At 45.8% G+C, this 16,775-nt stretch overlaps 1 pseudogene; it reads left to right on the forward strand.

The window, feature by feature from the left end:
• The first annotated feature begins 252 nt into the window (after nt 1-252).
• Nucleotides 253-16,546, forward strand: LOC109570902 (sec1 family domain-containing protein 1 pseudogene; annotated as a pseudogene).
• The last annotated feature ends 229 nt before the right edge of the window (nt 16,547-16,775 follow it).

Consider the following 16,775-nt stretch of genomic DNA (forward strand, 5'->3'; position numbering starts at 1 on the left):
AAGCTCTGCCCCCTTCCCCATACCTCACCCTACACATCTCTTCCATCTGGCTGTTCCTGGTTGTATCCTTTTATAATAAACCACTACTTTAGTTCTTTTAAATCAACTCTATGTGAACCAGCTTATTTAAACTTTATTTCTGGCAAAACCAATACAATATTGTAAAGTAAAAAAAAATAATAATAAAAAAATTTAAAAAAAAGAAATAAAGTAGATTGAGTTAACACATGAAAAAAAAAAAAAACCAACTTTATTTCTGCCCTTTCAAGGAGTAAACTGGAATATATTGCAAATGTAGAAGTAGCAGCCATGCAGTTACTCAAGTATCCAGCTTTTGATCAGTATCTCAATTTTATTACTTTGGAAAATGATATGCCTGTATGATACAATCAAAAATGAGGAAATGTTTCATATTGTGCCATTAACAGTTCAGAAATCACAAATGCGGAAATGAAAACTGTTACGAACCGGAATGTTGACAGCCTTTTCTGCTTTTCTGTTATGCTGGGTACTCTTCCTATAATCAGATAATTAGCAGGAACAGCAATGGAAATGAGAGCAGTGAAAATAGATAAGAAGTTTCCGGAACATCTAAGAGATGCCAAAAAATGGTTTTACTACAGGTGATGCGCTGGGAGCTGGCAGCCTCAGCTTTCAAAGCCTTCTTCACTCCTGTTGACAGAAACATGGATCTGGCAACTCCTTTACATCATATTTGGACATGTCAGTCCTACGCGTGTGATGTAGTGGATTTCCACGTACACAGAGTTAACCTGGAGGAATCTTCAGGAGTGAAAAAGTCCCTGGCTGGTGCTAGTGTGACCTAGAGAAAAAACCAGGAAGTCGTATGATTTAACTCCAGTTGATACATTTTGGCAGAAACGTAAAGGAAGTCCCTTCCCAGAGGTTTGGGAATCAGTTCAGCAAGAACTAGAATCTTAGAGCAGAGCACCAGAAGATGAGGTCAAACGCCTGAGAAGTATGGGACCAGAAGGGAAAGATGAAGGGGCCACGAGGATGCTTCCTGACAACACTGCTCAGGTATCCTCAGCTTTTGGTTCTTTGCCAGAAGACCTTGGAGAGGGGACAAAGACTTACTGATCTCCATAAAATGTTGCCACTGCTGTCTTAGGACATGTAAAGGCATGAAAACTGGATGTATGTTTTGAATATAAAGAAAAAATAATGAGCAAAGCTTTCCTGGGCAAATCTCTTCTAGAAGAAATATCAGACTCTGACGCAGGTAATCCAGGAGATAAATGAGGCATTTCTTATCTATCATGTAAGTGCACAGCAAAGAGCTTCTGAGGCTGATTTGGAGCCACACCAAAAAGCTGGAACTGACGCAGGATGCAACCTTAATTCCTTACAATATATCAAACAGAGGAAGGCTTTTGCTAGGATGGCTTCAGCTCCTGCCATCTCAGGCATTGCCAATCGAGTCCCCAACACAAGATCGCAGTGTATGATGGCACGAGCGATAAAGGCGGGACAGAAACAGCACAACCTCCCTGTCTTCAGGGACATGACGTCAAACGGTGAAACCCATGACTGTAGATATTTTGATCCCAGATGCTGCCAGGCGGTGACGGCTCAGTTCTGAGGAACAAAAATTCATTCCAAGAAGCAATTGTTTTTGTGTTGGGAGAAGGCAACTACATTGAATATCAGAAGCTTGTTGACAACAGAAAGGGAAACGAGGGAAACATGTTTTATAGGCTGCTGCTGACTTTTTCATACTACACAGTTCATGAAACAGCTGTCACAACTTGGGAAAAAAGGAGAGGCCTGGAGTTTAACCATCAGGAGGAGCTCCCCAAACTGCTGTCTGTGCCTCTCCAGACCCAGATCCCATCCCATCAACTGCAGTTTAATTTACAGCTTGAGTTGATGCAGTGAGACTCGGTGCACTGCCCTCTCCCGCCCCCCACTGTGTCATGAGGGTCTTTATTTCCTTCCTGGCAAATCACCCTTTGATTCTTGTTCAGCTTTAATGAGTCCTCCTAACAGTGGTGGTGACATGACAGAATTAATTCCTGACTTGACATTGATGGTTTCCATCTTTGATTCCTTGTATCCCCAGGACACCTCCAGGCACGTTGGTGCCTTAATTCATCTTCGGTGGCTTAACAAAGGGATCACCCTGCGTGGGGGCAGCTCCATGTCACACATCCCACAGTACAGGCCAGGCAGGACCAGGGTTCAGAGCTGCTTTTTAAGGGGCTGTCATCAGGACACCAGGGGTGGGTTCATGTGCCTCACAGGCCTGTGTCAAGCTCCAGCCACTGTCAAGTGGAAGCTGCTGCGATCGCTGTGGACACAAATGGCCCGTATCACATATCTATTGTTTGGAGTGTCATTTATTCCCTCTGCTTCCCAAAGAAACCCTGATTTTGCTTTGGGAAACCACACCTTCCCCACCTTGAGTTCTTAGGCATACTTGCTAAATTGCTTTAGTCATGTGCGACTCTTTGTGACACCATGGACTGTAGCTCACAAGGCTCCTTGGTCCATGGGATTCTCCAGGCAAGAATACTGAAGTGGATTGCCATGCCCTCCTCTAGGGGAACTTCCCAACCCAGGGACTAAACCCATGTCTTCTGTAGGCTTCTGCACTGGAGGCAGTTCTTTACTGCTGAGCCACCAGGGAAGCCCTGGGTTCTTATAACTCCTTGGGAGTTAGTTTCTCATTGACCCAAGCATTTTACAGTGAGATCTTCATGTTTCCCTGCAGAAAGAGAGTGATTTGGGGACAAGCATTTCCAAAGTCAGAGCATCACAGGCAATGAGAGACAACCCCAGTCACCTTGCTGGGCCATTTGAGGAACAGATGAAAAGTGCATATAAATTCCCCCAGTGCAAGTAAAGTCTAACCTGAGTGGGGATGGGGAGGCCATTGTCCCTCAAGCTGTCTCTGCTCTCAGCAGAAGCTGACTGGCAGGTGTGCTCCTGAAGCCCCACCTCCCAGCTTGGAGCTGCAGGTCACCTGTCTAATAGGCCCCTTTCTTACCTGGGCCAAGGGCTCTCCACATCTGGTCTTGAGCAATCTCTTTGGCTCAGCAGATGGAAAGGCTTCAGAAAATGTCCTTGGAGACAGAATGAATGGAAATTGCCATGAAGCTCTGAGTTAAACCCACTCAGATGCAGACTGTTGCATGTTCACAGGACTCCTTGTCCTTCCTGGGAGAGACCAGTGGAAACAGACCAAGTGGACGAAGGTGTTTGTGGCCCCATGGAGTGAGAATGTGTTAATGGCCTCATCTGGGAATAACTCCGCTCCTGTGAGCACTCCATCCCCACCTGCTCAACCGTGTCTGCTCTTCTCCCATCTCTCTCACAATTAGATCGTGCAGGATGCCAGCTGCAAAGATGGGGCAGAAGCACTCGGGCAGGAGCACTGATGCTTCCCATGGGAACGAGACACTGACACAATTCCGGCCCCCAGCTCAGTTTTGAGCACTCGATGGAGGGTCAGTGGGGACACAGACATGCTCACTGGTCACGGTTTCATGGCATTCAAGTTCTCTCAGTTTATCAGTCTCCACACTTTAACCTGTCTCGCGGAACTTTTCATTTGCTCTTCATTCTGTCAAGAATGTTCTTCCTGATACATTAACATGTCTGATTCCTTCCTTATCTCCTTCCGTTCTCAGCACAAAAATCAGTTCACAGGGACTTCCCCTGACCCCATGGAAATGATCCTCACATTATCCTCCATCTCATCATTGTTCTTATTCCTGTTGTAGCAGCTGTCACTACCTAAAACCATCTTGGCTTTCTTCTAATTTTATTGTTTGTTGTCTGTTTCCGAAGAGGTCAAGAACCTTGTCATCCTCCACCACCGTTTATCAGCAGTGTCAGGGACACAGAGGATGACGATGAAACTCCCAAGGGCGTGAAGGAACCGATGGATAACTGCTTTCATGAGTCTAATGGAGCAGCTCTGCCGGGTTTTCCTCCTCCAATCTGAAGTTTCCTCCTTTCTCACAGGACTATGGGGGGGAGGGCAACTGTTCCCAAGTGAGGAGGCTGAAGAAAGGGTCAGGACATCACCTGTGGTTTCCCCAACTCGATGCCCCTCCTCCCAGCCCAGCTGTCCCTCTCCCTCCTCATCTCTCCATCTGTCCTCTGCTTCTCCCATCTCCTCCCAGCTCAGCTACTCTCAGAACTTGGGTGAGCAGCCCCTTGGCCCATCCTGAAGTGACTGAACCTTTGCCTTTGAACCCACCCTCCAGGTTCAAGATGATGTCAGACCCAGAACAGCCTCCTCAGCTCAGGGCAAACCCTACTTCTTGGTAGAGAAAACACAATTGGTTTTGTTCCTCCACGGCTCTAAAGCAAATTTGACATTTGTTACACTGCACATAACCATTTCTCCCAAAGCATGCTCAGATGGCACAGATTTCTAAGGCATCAACTCAAGTGTGTAAAATAACATGATTCTTTTATAACTAAATATAGTTTCTCTCTAGAGCCCTCACTCTGCTTAATGGCAGGAAACAGTAGACTCAGTTCCAGGTGAATGGCATCAATGCGGAATATCTAGACAGTAGGGGATTTTTCTTCTTCTCCTTGTGGGTGCCTCTAAGCGGGCTCACATGGGGTGGAGGTGGGACTCCAGCCACCACATCCCTTGCTAATACCTGCTGATGGTTCTCATCCCCGTCCGGGGTCTGCTCCTACAGTACTGTCTCAGTGTGCATGGTGTCACAGCCCCTGCCTCAGCACAGCTCTCCTCATGCCCTGTCCCTTGCTTTGCTGTAGGACTTTATCTTATAAGGGACGTGGGTGCATCATGTTCTCCTCCACATACAGGGAGGTGAGGGCCCAAAGGGTTTCTCGTGGGTCCCCTTTGCCCTGAGGCTCCATCAGCCACCTCCTCTCTCTGTGAGCCACAGCCCTCACTCTGGCTGTGGGGAGTCCTGTGCGGTCACTGCTCCCAGTATCCCAGGCAGGAAGCAAATCCAATTCTCCTCTGTGTTCAGAGTCCTGATTTATCTGGGGTGCCTGACACTCTCCATTTCAGAGCTGACGTTGTGGAGGTTGGGTGCAAGGCCCCTTCTCGTGTCTCTCATCTTTTTTCTGGATTATTCTCTTCCCCAACCCAGAGTAATCTTGACCTATTTGGTCTGAGAAGCAACTGTCTCTGAAGGTATTCTCCCAAGGTTCTCTGCATTACGGCAGGATGATGTACTTGAGACAAGTCTCTTATATACAGTAATATTACTCCTTAGTTCTCTGATCCTCCTACAGGACTTCCCCTGGAGCAAAAGCCTCTAGCACAATGACCAGGTGTGGGAGCATGGTGGTAAAAGAGAAGCCCAGGGCAAAAATATCCTGCCACTGGGATATCAGTGACCTTCCCAATGTGGAATTATAAGCCCTAAAAACTGCTCTGGGGTGACCCAGCACCTGACCCAGGGCTGATTCCCCCCTACTCCCCCTGATCCCCAGGCCCAAGCCCCAGCTCAGAAGGTACCTTGATGTGGAATAGATGCTGCCTGGGGAGCATCCAGACAGTGTCATGAGTCTGGTCATGGGGTCCCCAGGCCTCCTTGGAAGGGGTGGGAGCAGCGGGAGGCCCCAGGCTCCTCGGAGCATGTGGAAGGGGCAGAGACCGACAGGGACCTTGGAGAAGCCCTGGGGAAGGAGGAGTAATCACAGAGACCTGCAAGGACCAGTCTGAGGGACTCATGGGAGTGATGACATCCCTGTGATGTCATTACTTTGTCATCACAAAGTGATGACATTGTGCTCTTCTTCCAGAATGTCACGGCATCTTGTGACCCCACATCAGTCAGCATCTCGGATAGTGATTTGAACTGATCAGGCAGAAAGTGAGTGTATGTATAAGGTCCTGGGATGAGCACTCAATGGTCAAGAGGATGGAAGGTCAGGGCTGGAACAATGACCTGATAGGGCCAGATGCAGACCCGGCCACCTTTGCTGCCACTGCCCAGCCCCTGGCATCCTGGATGCAGGGGCATGGGAAGGGGCTTGAGTGTTCTGATTCAGCTCATAATTATATGTCTGGAAATTTGCCAATCACATGAATGTATTCCAAAGGTCTTGAATACAAACAAGGAAAAAAGGTGCCCACACCACCTTCACAGAACTTAGAATACCAGGGAAGAAAGGGAAGGGGATCCTCGATGGGCTGAACTGACATCTCCACCAAAGACACAAAGGGGAGACTCAAAAAGAATGCGCTTCAGTTATGCAAAAGTGAAAGTGAAAGTGTTAGTCACTGAGTCTTGTATGACTCTATTGTGACTCCCATGGACTGTAGCCTTCCAGGCTCCTCTGTCCATGGGATTCTCCAGGCAAGAATACTGGAGTGGATTGCCATGCCCTCCTCCAGGGGATCTTTCTGACCCAGGGATTGAACCTGAGTCTTCTGCATTGCTGCCAGATTCTTTACTGTCTGAGCCACCAGGGAATCCCTTACGGAAAGGCAGCCCCAAATGGTATTTTCTAGCACACCTAAGATCATAGATTGAGATCCATACTTAATGTACTTTATATCCCAAGCCAACAAACTGGAAAATTCTTAAAGAGATGGGAATACCAGACCACTTGACCTGCTTCCAGATAAATCTGTATGCAGGTCAAGAAGCAACAGTAGGAACTGGAGATGGAACAACAGACTGGTTCCAAATCGGGAAAGGAGTACGTCAAGGCTGTATATTGTCACCCTGCTTATTTAACTTATATGCAGAGTACATCATGAGAAACACTGGGCTGGATGAAGCACAAGCTGGAATCAAGATTGCCCAGAGAAATATCAATAACCTCAGATATGCAGATGACACCACCTTTATGGCAGAAAGCGAAGAACTAAAGAGTCTCTTGATGAAAGTGAAAAAGAGTGAAAAAGTTGGCTTAAAACTCAACATCCAGAAAAGCAAGATCATGGCATCTGGTCCCATCACTTCATGGCAAATAGATGGGGAAACAATAGAAACAGTGAGAGACTTTATTTTTGGGGGCTCCAAAATCACTGCAGATGGTGACTGCAGCCATAAAATTAATAGACATGTGCTCCTTGGAAGAAAAGCTATGACTAACCCAGACAGCATATTAAACAGTAGAGACATTACTTTGCCAACAAAGGTCCGTCTCGTCAAAGCTATGGTTTTTCCAGTAGTCATATATGGATGTAAGAGATGGACTATAAAGAAAGCTGAGTGCCAAAGAATTGATGCTTTTGAACTGTGGTGTTGGAGAAGACTCTTGAGAGTCCCTTGGACTGCAAAGAGATCAAACCAGTCCATCCTAAAGGAAATCAGTCCTGAATATTCATTAGAAAGATTGATGCTGAAGCTGAAACTGCAATACTTTGTCCACCTGATGCGAAGAACTGACTCATTGGAAAAGACCCTGATGCTGGGAAAGATTGAAGACAGAAGGAGAAGGGGACGACAGAGGATAAGATGGTTGGATGGCATCACCAACGTGATGGACATGAGTTTGAGTAGGCTCTGGGAGTTGGTGATGGACAAGGAAGCCTGGCGTACTGCAGTCTATGGGGTTGCAAAAAGCTGGACATGACTGAGCGACTGAGCTGAACTGAACTGATCCCAAGCCAGCCATTGTGACAGACTGAGCCTAGCCCAGAATCCCAGCTCCCTGGACAAGTGCTCCCTCGTGACCTTCTGGACACAGAGCCCATATGGAAGCTCCAGAAACATAACTCTCTTTAGGGAATCTAGAGCAACTGCTGTTTCCAGCTGCTGAAAGACTGCAGGGTCACTGCCCAGGGGAGGACCATTAACTTGAGTGAAGAGGGAGAATCCCAGAGAAGTTTTCCCAAGTCCCTGTGGAGGCTGAGGGCAGGTTTGTTGGGACAGTGAGGATATATCCTCCCCTACTTAGCAGATCCTGCTGGGGCCCCTGCCCCTTACTCTGGAGGAAATGCCTGTAGACCTTATGAACATAACAATGGCATCATATGTGGGTTAAGACTCATCCCCTTAGCCCCTGTGACTCTGCAGTTTGCACAATTTCCAATCAGTCTGACTGGGCTTCTAGTCCATTCTTGGTGTCTATCTAGGGCTTCCCTAGTGGCTTAGCTGGTAAAGGATTGGCCTGCAATGTGGGAGACCTGGATTGGGAAGATCCCCTGGAGAAGGGAACAGCTACCCACTCCAGTATTCTAGCCTGGAGATTTCCATGGACCATATAGTCCATGGGGTCGCAAAGAATCAGACACGACTGAGTGACTTTCACTTCACTTCATCTTGGGTTCTCTTGAACTCCTTGGCTGGGAGCCTGGGGCTGAGGGTGCTCTTTTTTGCTCCCCTTAAGGAGGGGCAGCACAGTGGGGTTTGGGGGAGTGAAGAGAAAATGGCAGAAAGGAGAAGGAAGCTGCCTGAGTCACTTCCAGGGCCCCAGTTGGTTGCTAAACATTGTCCTAGCCCCCATTCCTCACCCTGGGCAGTGGGAGATGGTGGGTCTGAGCTAGGGAGGGCCCTGTGGCCAGGCTCCCCACATCCTGTATAAGGGCTGTGGGGCCATTGTAGTCTCTCAGCTACTCAGATGGACCCTTAGATGTACACATACACATGTGTGCAGATGTACACATGCTGTACAAGGGGTGGGTGGACTGGGGCAGGCAGTGATCGAGAAACCCTCTGGAAATATTATCGGGGAACTGAGTTGAGGGCCTATTTTATGAAAGAAACACATCACAACAGAGGTCAGATATCAGCTCCCTCTGAATTTACACGGGACAGTGACGGGATTTCCCTGTGCAGAAAGTCAGGGGACTCTGGAGCTAGACCACCTGGGCTCATGCCCTACCCCCTTACCGGCCCTGTGCTTTACTGGGGGTCTTTGTGTCCCGGTTTCCACATCTATAGGAGGCGGGTGGAAGCATCACCTACCCCACAGAACCGCTGGGAGGATCAATGAGGTCATTCACAGGACATTTAATTAACCACTTGGGGGCGACAGACTGTGTTCCGTTAATGTCCATTATTATCTGATGCTTTTACTTCACAAGGAAAGAAGAAAGTAAAGATGGAAAACAAGGGGCTCAGAGGAGTCTGTGTGCCTCAGCATGTGAGCAGGGGCACGAATAAGAGTGGCTTAAACAAAACGGGGAATTTCTATTATCTACAAGCCGTGGCCTGTTACGTGGAACGCTGTGCACTGACCCCACCATCTAAGGCCCCAGATCCACGTCGTTGCTCCACCAGCCCTGGTAGATCCTTGTCCTCCTCAAGATCCAAGATGGCAACACACGCGTCCACTTCCATCCCGGGAAAGGGAAAGGATGGTGGGAGGTGGGGGATTAGGGATGGTGGTGGTGGTGGAGGAGGGGTAAAGGTGTTGGTCTTTAGAGGCAAACCGGAAGTAGTACCCGTAATTTCCTCTTTAATATCATTGGCTACAACTTGGTCATGCGACCATACCTTACTGCAAGGGAGGCTGGGAACTATAGTCTATCCTGGAAGAACTGGGATCTAGCTGAACCTTGAGGGTGCTACCGTTCCTGCACAAAGCACGTGAATGAACTGTGGGGACACTCACTGTCACAGAGGTCGGCCCAGAGGATGTTTCCAAGCCTTGAGAGTGCTTTCCTTTTATAACTAAATAATTCAAGATAAATTAGAGTAAATTTGAGAGAGTCAGTTCAGCTGGGTACAGTGATCCCCCCAACAAGATTAGGACGCAAACTCAGATGATTTCAAACAAGCAAAATTACAGGTCCATGAGATCCATAAATAACTGGATGATACAGATTTAAAATTTCAAAACAAAAAGGCAACAGCAAGTTCCATAGAGAAGGGAGATGCAAACTGCGTTTTATTTAATAAAACATTTATGCCATGGCAGCCAGGAGAGTCCACAAGGAATGCTTGATGATATTTTAAGTAGTTTTTGTGCTGCTCCACTTTCTTTAACAGTCATTACTTTTATTATTTGTCACAGTGACAAGCCATTTAATGCATTTCGTAAAATCCATGTGTCAACTGTCTTTTCTCTCAATGCCAATCTAAAGACATTATTTCCTGGAACAGTCCTTCACTTCCATGATCTCTGACACCACCTGGGGAAGCTTCTTGTGGGCAAGACAGGATTCTGTGTCCAAATACTTACAGAGTTCTAATCATCAAGACATGAGACCCCTCTTCTCAACATGCACCAGACCCAGGCTCCATGCAGGGAAGCACCATTAGAAAGGAGTATTAGGATGCAGAACTAGTCTAACTCCTGTCTTGCTGAGACATTTAAAAATGAACATTCCCCGTATTTGTACACTCACAAGTCAATGCTCACTACTGTGGAAGGTCAAATCTCTTTTTGTGGGTGATTTATGGGCAAAATAACCTCTAACTTGCCTTTCATTTCTAGGAACAGTTGTCCACCTGAGTGTCAGATAAACGTGTTTCAACAATACAGTCTAGGTACGCAATAATGTATTTTCAGTACTCAGCCATCCACCTCATCTTTCTGAAAGAGCACTGACATTTATGCTGCAGACACCTGAATCTGTCTTTGAGGGACACCTCCTGAAAGGGCTCCAGGAAGACTGATACACAGACACCTGTGCCCAAATCTGGGATGATGATCTAGAAATTAAAAACACAGGGATATGCTTTTTAAATTGGAGTATAGTTGCTTTACATTGTTGTGTAAGTTTCTGCTGTAAAGTGAATCAGCCATATGTATACATATGGCTCCTCTTTGGATTTCTTTCCCATTTAGGTCACCACAGAGCACTGTGTAGAGTTCCCTGTGCTATACAGTAGGTTTGCATTAGTTACCTATTTTATGCAGAATTGTGTATATACATCAATCTCCCAATTCATCCAATGCCCAACTTCCCCTTTGGTATCCATACATTTGTTCTCTTTGTCTGTGTCTCTCCTGCTTTGCAAGTAAGATCATCTTTACCATTTTCTAGATTCCACATATATGCATTAATATACAATATTTGTTTTTCTCTTTCTGACTTCACTCTGTATGCCAGTCTCTAGGTCCATCTCCATCTCTGCAAATGACACAATTTTGTACCTTTTTGTAGCTAATATTCCTTTGTATATATGAACCACATCTTTATCCATTCCTCCGTTAATGGATATTTAGGTGCTTCCATATCCTGGCTATTGTAAACAGTGTTACAAACACCTCAATGCATGTGTCTTTTCCAATTACTGTTTGTGTGTGTGTGTATTTATTCAGGAATGGAATTTCTGGATCTATTTTTAGTTTTTTGAGAAACTTACAAACCTGGTGGCTCAGCAGTAAAGAATCTGCCTACAGGGCAGGGGACTATCTGCAATACAGGAGACATGGGTTTGATCCCTGGTTCTGGAAGATCATCTGAAGAAAGAAATGGCAACCCACTCCAGTGTTCTTGCTTGGGACCTTCCATGGTCAGAGGAGCCTGGTAGGTACAGTCAATGAGGTCACAAAAGTCAGACACGACTTAACAACTAAACCACAGTGGCTGCACCGATTTATATTCCCACCAACAATGTACAAGGGTTCTCTTCTTCACATCCTTGCCAATATTTGTGTTCTTTTTGATGATAGCACTCTGACTGGTGTGAAGTGATATCTCTTTGTGGTTTTGACTTGCATTTCTCTGATGATTAGTGATGTTGAGCATCTTCTCATGTGCCTGTTGACCATCTGCATTTCCTCTTTGCTAAAATGTTTATTCATGTGTTCTGATGATTTTTAAATTGAGTTTTTTTCAGTGTTGAGTTGCGTGAGTTGTTTATATATGTTGGATATCAATACCTCATCAGTCATATCATTTGCAAATATTTTCTCCTATTCAATAAATTATCTTTTTGTTTTGTCTATGGTTTCCTTTGCTGTGCAAAAGCTTCTATGTTTAATTTAGGTCCCACTTACTTATTTTTGCTTTTATTTCCTTTAAGAGATGTATCAAAAGTACTGTGATTTATGTCAAAGACTCTTCTATCTATGTTGTTTTCCAGTAGGAGTTTTAGAGTATTGCTTTTACATTTAGGACTTTTACTCATTTTGAGTTTATTTTTGTGTATGGTATTATAGGATGTTCTAATTTCATTCTTGTACATGTAGCTGTCTGGTTTTCCCAGCACCACTTATTAAAGAGACTGTCTTCTCTCCATTGTATTTTCTTGCCTCCTTTGTCATAGATTAATTGACTATAAGTGCATGACTTTATTTCTGGGCTTTCTATCCTATTGTCTGGTTTTGTACCAGTACTGTGTTGATTACTGTGTTGATTACTGTAGCTTTGTAATATAGTCTAAAGTCAAGGAGCATGATTCTTTCAGCTCTGTTCTTTATTAAGATTGTTTTGGCCATTCTGGAGTCTTTTTTGTTTCCATATAAAATTTAAAATTATTTATTCAATTTCTATGAAAAATAGATTTTCTATGAAAATCTATAGACTGGCTTAGTTAAGTACCTTCTTTTTCCTCTATGTTTATACATATTTATTCTGTTCCTTCCCACTTCAGGGGCTAGCAAGAGTGGGAAGTCTACCCCTGGGATCATCTGAATGACAAGTGAGAAAGCAATGTTTCTGGAAGCCAGGGACAGCTGTTGCCTGGAGAAAGCATCTATGTGTAGGGTCTGTGACCTTAGAATAATACAGTGTCTGCCAGAGCCACAGGCAAGCAGGACAGAAGCAGAATACCCCTGCTTTTCTCTCCTGCCACCCTCCAATCTCCTGCCACTGAACCCAACCTGAAGGTGAAGAAGTGCTTTGAGACAGAGCTGGGACCAGTTTTTCTAGATCTATCAGGTCAGGAAAGAGTGAAGGGTGGAATTCTTAAGACACAGAGAATACCTAGCTCAGAACCCTACCTTGTCCTTGAACAACAAATGCCCTCTTGACCTCTGGCATGTGAAATTGTGTTTCTGTTGCCTGAAACCAAGAGATCTGACAATTTAGTCTATTTCCATGACTGTCTCCCTATTGAGAAGACAATCTCAATCTCCTTATTGAGCTGTAATTTCTGAAGGGCCATACCTAGCCCAGTGCTTGGTATATAGTAAGTGCTCAGCAACATTTATTGAATGGCTGGTTGGACAATAAAATTTGGATGGACAATCAAATCTAAGGCAGTGGCTATGACATCCTTATAGATTTGCAGGATGGTTGACAATACTTTACCTGGTTGCATCACCAGTCCTTAGGTGAAAAGAGCATCTTTTATCTCTATTGTTTGTTATAATAGAGTGAGGGAAGAGGCTGGGGAAGCTGTCTCAGAGCTTCTTTTATAGAGGCTACTGCTCAACAGTGTACTGGGCTTTTGGCATCATTCAATCAATATCTTGAAAGATGAAAGGGACATGAGTGACTGCTTCTATTCTAATAAGAAGTCATGCTCCATCTCCTACAGAATTATCACTCCAGCTATGACCTCTGAAGGGCAGTGGGTCACCCACATGGCTCCTAGTTTTCCTTGGGAACATCATGACACAGTGGCTTCTCATTTCATTGTCCCTCCAAGACAAGCACTTGTTCCTCTCTGCAACACTTCAGTTTATTCCAGTGAAGTGCACTTGTGGAGCATCACTGTGGACAGAGCTCTTTCAGAATTGTTTCACACTTCCAGCTCCATGTCCCTTTTCATCAGTTTAACCAGTGCTGATTCCCCTACCTCAAGTGTCTGCTTCTGTGAGACCTCAGAGCATCTTGAGAGGCCAATTAAAATCTGGGAAGACATGAGATGCTGCCTGTGTACTGATGTGGATGATGAATGGGTTCCAGGCACAGAGGGGGAAAAGCCCTTCAGACCAAATCAAGATCTCTGGTGTCCACTCCAACCAGACTGTGTTTGCATTTCAAAGGCATTTGGAGTAGATATTTCCAGAACTGTTGGTCTGCTTTTCAAGTGCAGATGACAGTTCATGCTCTAGCTCTTCTTCCTTGGGACACATTAGGTCAAATTTGTGGACATTAACCAAGCTGTGTGAACAGGCATTAACCAGGTTTCATGCTCTGTTACTAACCAGGTTGGGTGCCTGATTGTAAGACTCCAGACTCTAGCCCAGCTGCTCACAAGAAGATATTTAGGTGAGTTCCCAGACATTGGGTAAGCTTCGTCTTCAAGTATTTGCCAGATTGGGTCAAGGATAACTAGTCCGACTGAGTTTCTAAGCATTATCCAACCTCAGCCTGCCAAAATTTCTTGGGATTATTTCCCAATAACTAGCTGGGGTACCAGTTCAGACATCCAGCTAATTCATTCCCTAATCATTAACCAGGCTAGATCTCTAGGTGTGAGCCAATCTCAGGCCCTGGACATCAGCCACCTACTTGGATGGAGTACAAACCTACCCCCTTGAAAATGGGCCGGCTGCTCCTAATGCTGCTGGGTGTCATGCCTGTGATGCTGGAGAAGCACTGCCGGAGAGCTGGAAATGGATAGACCAATCCATGCAGCTTCAGGGCAAAAGTTGGGAGAAACACCAAGAGCCCATGAATAGGTGGCCTGGATGCTCTGGAGAGTTTACAACTTTGTCACCAAGGGAGTATTGGTCATTCTCAAGTTGAGTCTCAGCTGGTCAAGGTGTCTGGAGATCCCAGCCTAATCCTCCCAGGTGATTTCCCTAACAGTGATTGTGTTTGCTGGGGAAGACTCTGTGTCTTGTATCCACAAGCTTGGATAGCCTGTGACCCAGTCTCGCCCTCCCCTGTGCAGGATTAGCAATAACCTCTAACCCATACTCTGCTGCAGGAAGGATGCTTCTGCAGAGAAATAAACATGATCGAACCCCAGCAGATTTCAGTAGGAACCCTCCTGGCACATCCTGCTTTTGTGCATTAAGTGAGATAATTTGCACTCATCACAGAACCCAAAGCTGAGCTCAGCTCAGGACTGATTCTAAGAGCTGCCAAGGGTTAAGTATCTCCTCATAAAGACACGTGGTCAACCTGGCAAAAGCTCTAAAGCCACAAATCCTTGGACCAAATCTCCCATCTTGCTTTCCTCTGGACTGTCAGCTGGCCCAGTCAAGGGGTTACTGGGAAAAACATGGATTCATAGAGGTTTTGCCTGGATGATTTTGGAAGGTATTATTCCAGGTTTATTCATATGCGAGAGACAGAAAACTCAATTCAAGCCACATTAAAGAAGATAGGAGATTTATGACTTGTCTAACTCAAAAGAATGAACAGAATCAGGAAAACTTGGGCCCAGGGCTTCAAATGATAAATGAAGATCTAGTTTTCTCACTTGATTGGTGGCTTTATTTCTTCTGTCTTAGTTTTTATAATGGCAGGTCCTCCCTGAGGGTACCTCTGTATTAGTTTATTTAAGGACAGTCCCTTTATTAGTTTATGTAATGACAGCCCTGCATTAGTTTATATAATGGCAGTCTCTGTATCCATTTATGCAACAGTTCTTCCTATGTCAGTTTATGTAACATCAACTCCTCTATTAGTTTTTATAATGGCAACCCCCCCTCCCCAACCCCTGCCACTAGTTCATGTAATGACAGCCCTGTAATGGGCCTCTTTCAGCAGGTTGCTCCATCTCCAGCTCACATCCCCCCAGGCTGAGATCCTGCAGGAAAGGGCCTTATTCTTATTGGACGCATATGAGTCACATGCACATTCTGAACCATTTAGGTGAGCCCCCAGGGACTCAGGGCTCAGACTGGTCAGGTTAGGCAATGTGGACGGTTAACAGAGCAGGGTAGGAGCCTGGCTTCCACAGTGCAGGAGCTGAACACTGGCTCTTCTCATGTCCTCTCTTGTCTGCTTGAGCTCCTGGTAAATCAGGAGATCACAAGGAAGTTGAGGCCTCATTCTTATATCTTTACAAGGAAACAGTGCAGCTTCTTGCTCTCCAGGCTTTCTGGACCCTGTGTGGGCAACAGACTCCAGAACAGAACCACTGGAACCTGAGGACCCCACCCAGGGAGAAGTGTGGACCAAAGGGACTGGATGGGAATCAGAGCTCTGTCCCAGTGGGGAGTGAGGGGTCTTGGGCAGCCCTGGTCCCTGGGTCCTAAGAATTCCCTTGAAGGAGACATGACTTCGATCAGAAGCTCATGTTTTGGACATTGTGTGAGTGATACACAGCTGATTCTTTGTTGACTGTTAACACAGGTTGGTGTTGTTCAGTGGCTTGCACTGCTGCACTGCTTTGGATCATTCATCCCCCCTCTCACCATTCTTATAGCACAAATGGCCTTGTGAAGGGTCAGGGTATTACCAAGTTCACTCCAGGTGAGACCAGAGGGCCAGACCTGGCCAGAGTCATATCCTGTAAGGGAGTGAGTGTCAGACACCAGGTCACAGAAGAGTGTCTCAAGGGGTCTGAGCAGGAGGTCCCATGGAGCTTACATTTCACAGTGAAAACTCTTACCTAGTGAAATTGGGTTTGTTATCAGCCCAAGGATCTTAAAATGTCTCTGATTGTGGGTGGTATGGCCAGGTTCTGAGTGTGGGCCCCTCTATTCCCAGTTGTTCTTTGATGAAAACGCAGCACCTGCTGGATTGAAGGACAAGATGCCTCCTTATGGGCTGCAGATGAAGACCAACACCCTGCAGGAGAACGTGGGATGTGTGGATGCAGATTAGAGGACATGTGAGGATCCAGGATATGATGTGGGACGTAATGTTCTGACTGACGGCGTGGGACATGGTGATCCGGGATCGACATGTACGGATCCATGAGGTAACATGTGACCTGCGGATTCAGGATATGACGGCAGATGTGGGATCCTGAAAGTGATGTGTGACTTGCAGATCTGACAGACAGTGTTGGATGTGATCAGGGAGGTGATGTGACACATATGTATCCAAGAAA

This window comes from Bos indicus, chromosome 17 (assembly GCF_029378745.1).
Source record: "Bos indicus isolate NIAB-ARS_2022 breed Sahiwal x Tharparkar chromosome 17, NIAB-ARS_B.indTharparkar_mat_pri_1.0, whole genome shotgun sequence".
NCBI classification, from domain to species: domain Eukaryota; kingdom Metazoa; phylum Chordata; class Mammalia; order Artiodactyla; family Bovidae; genus Bos; species Bos indicus.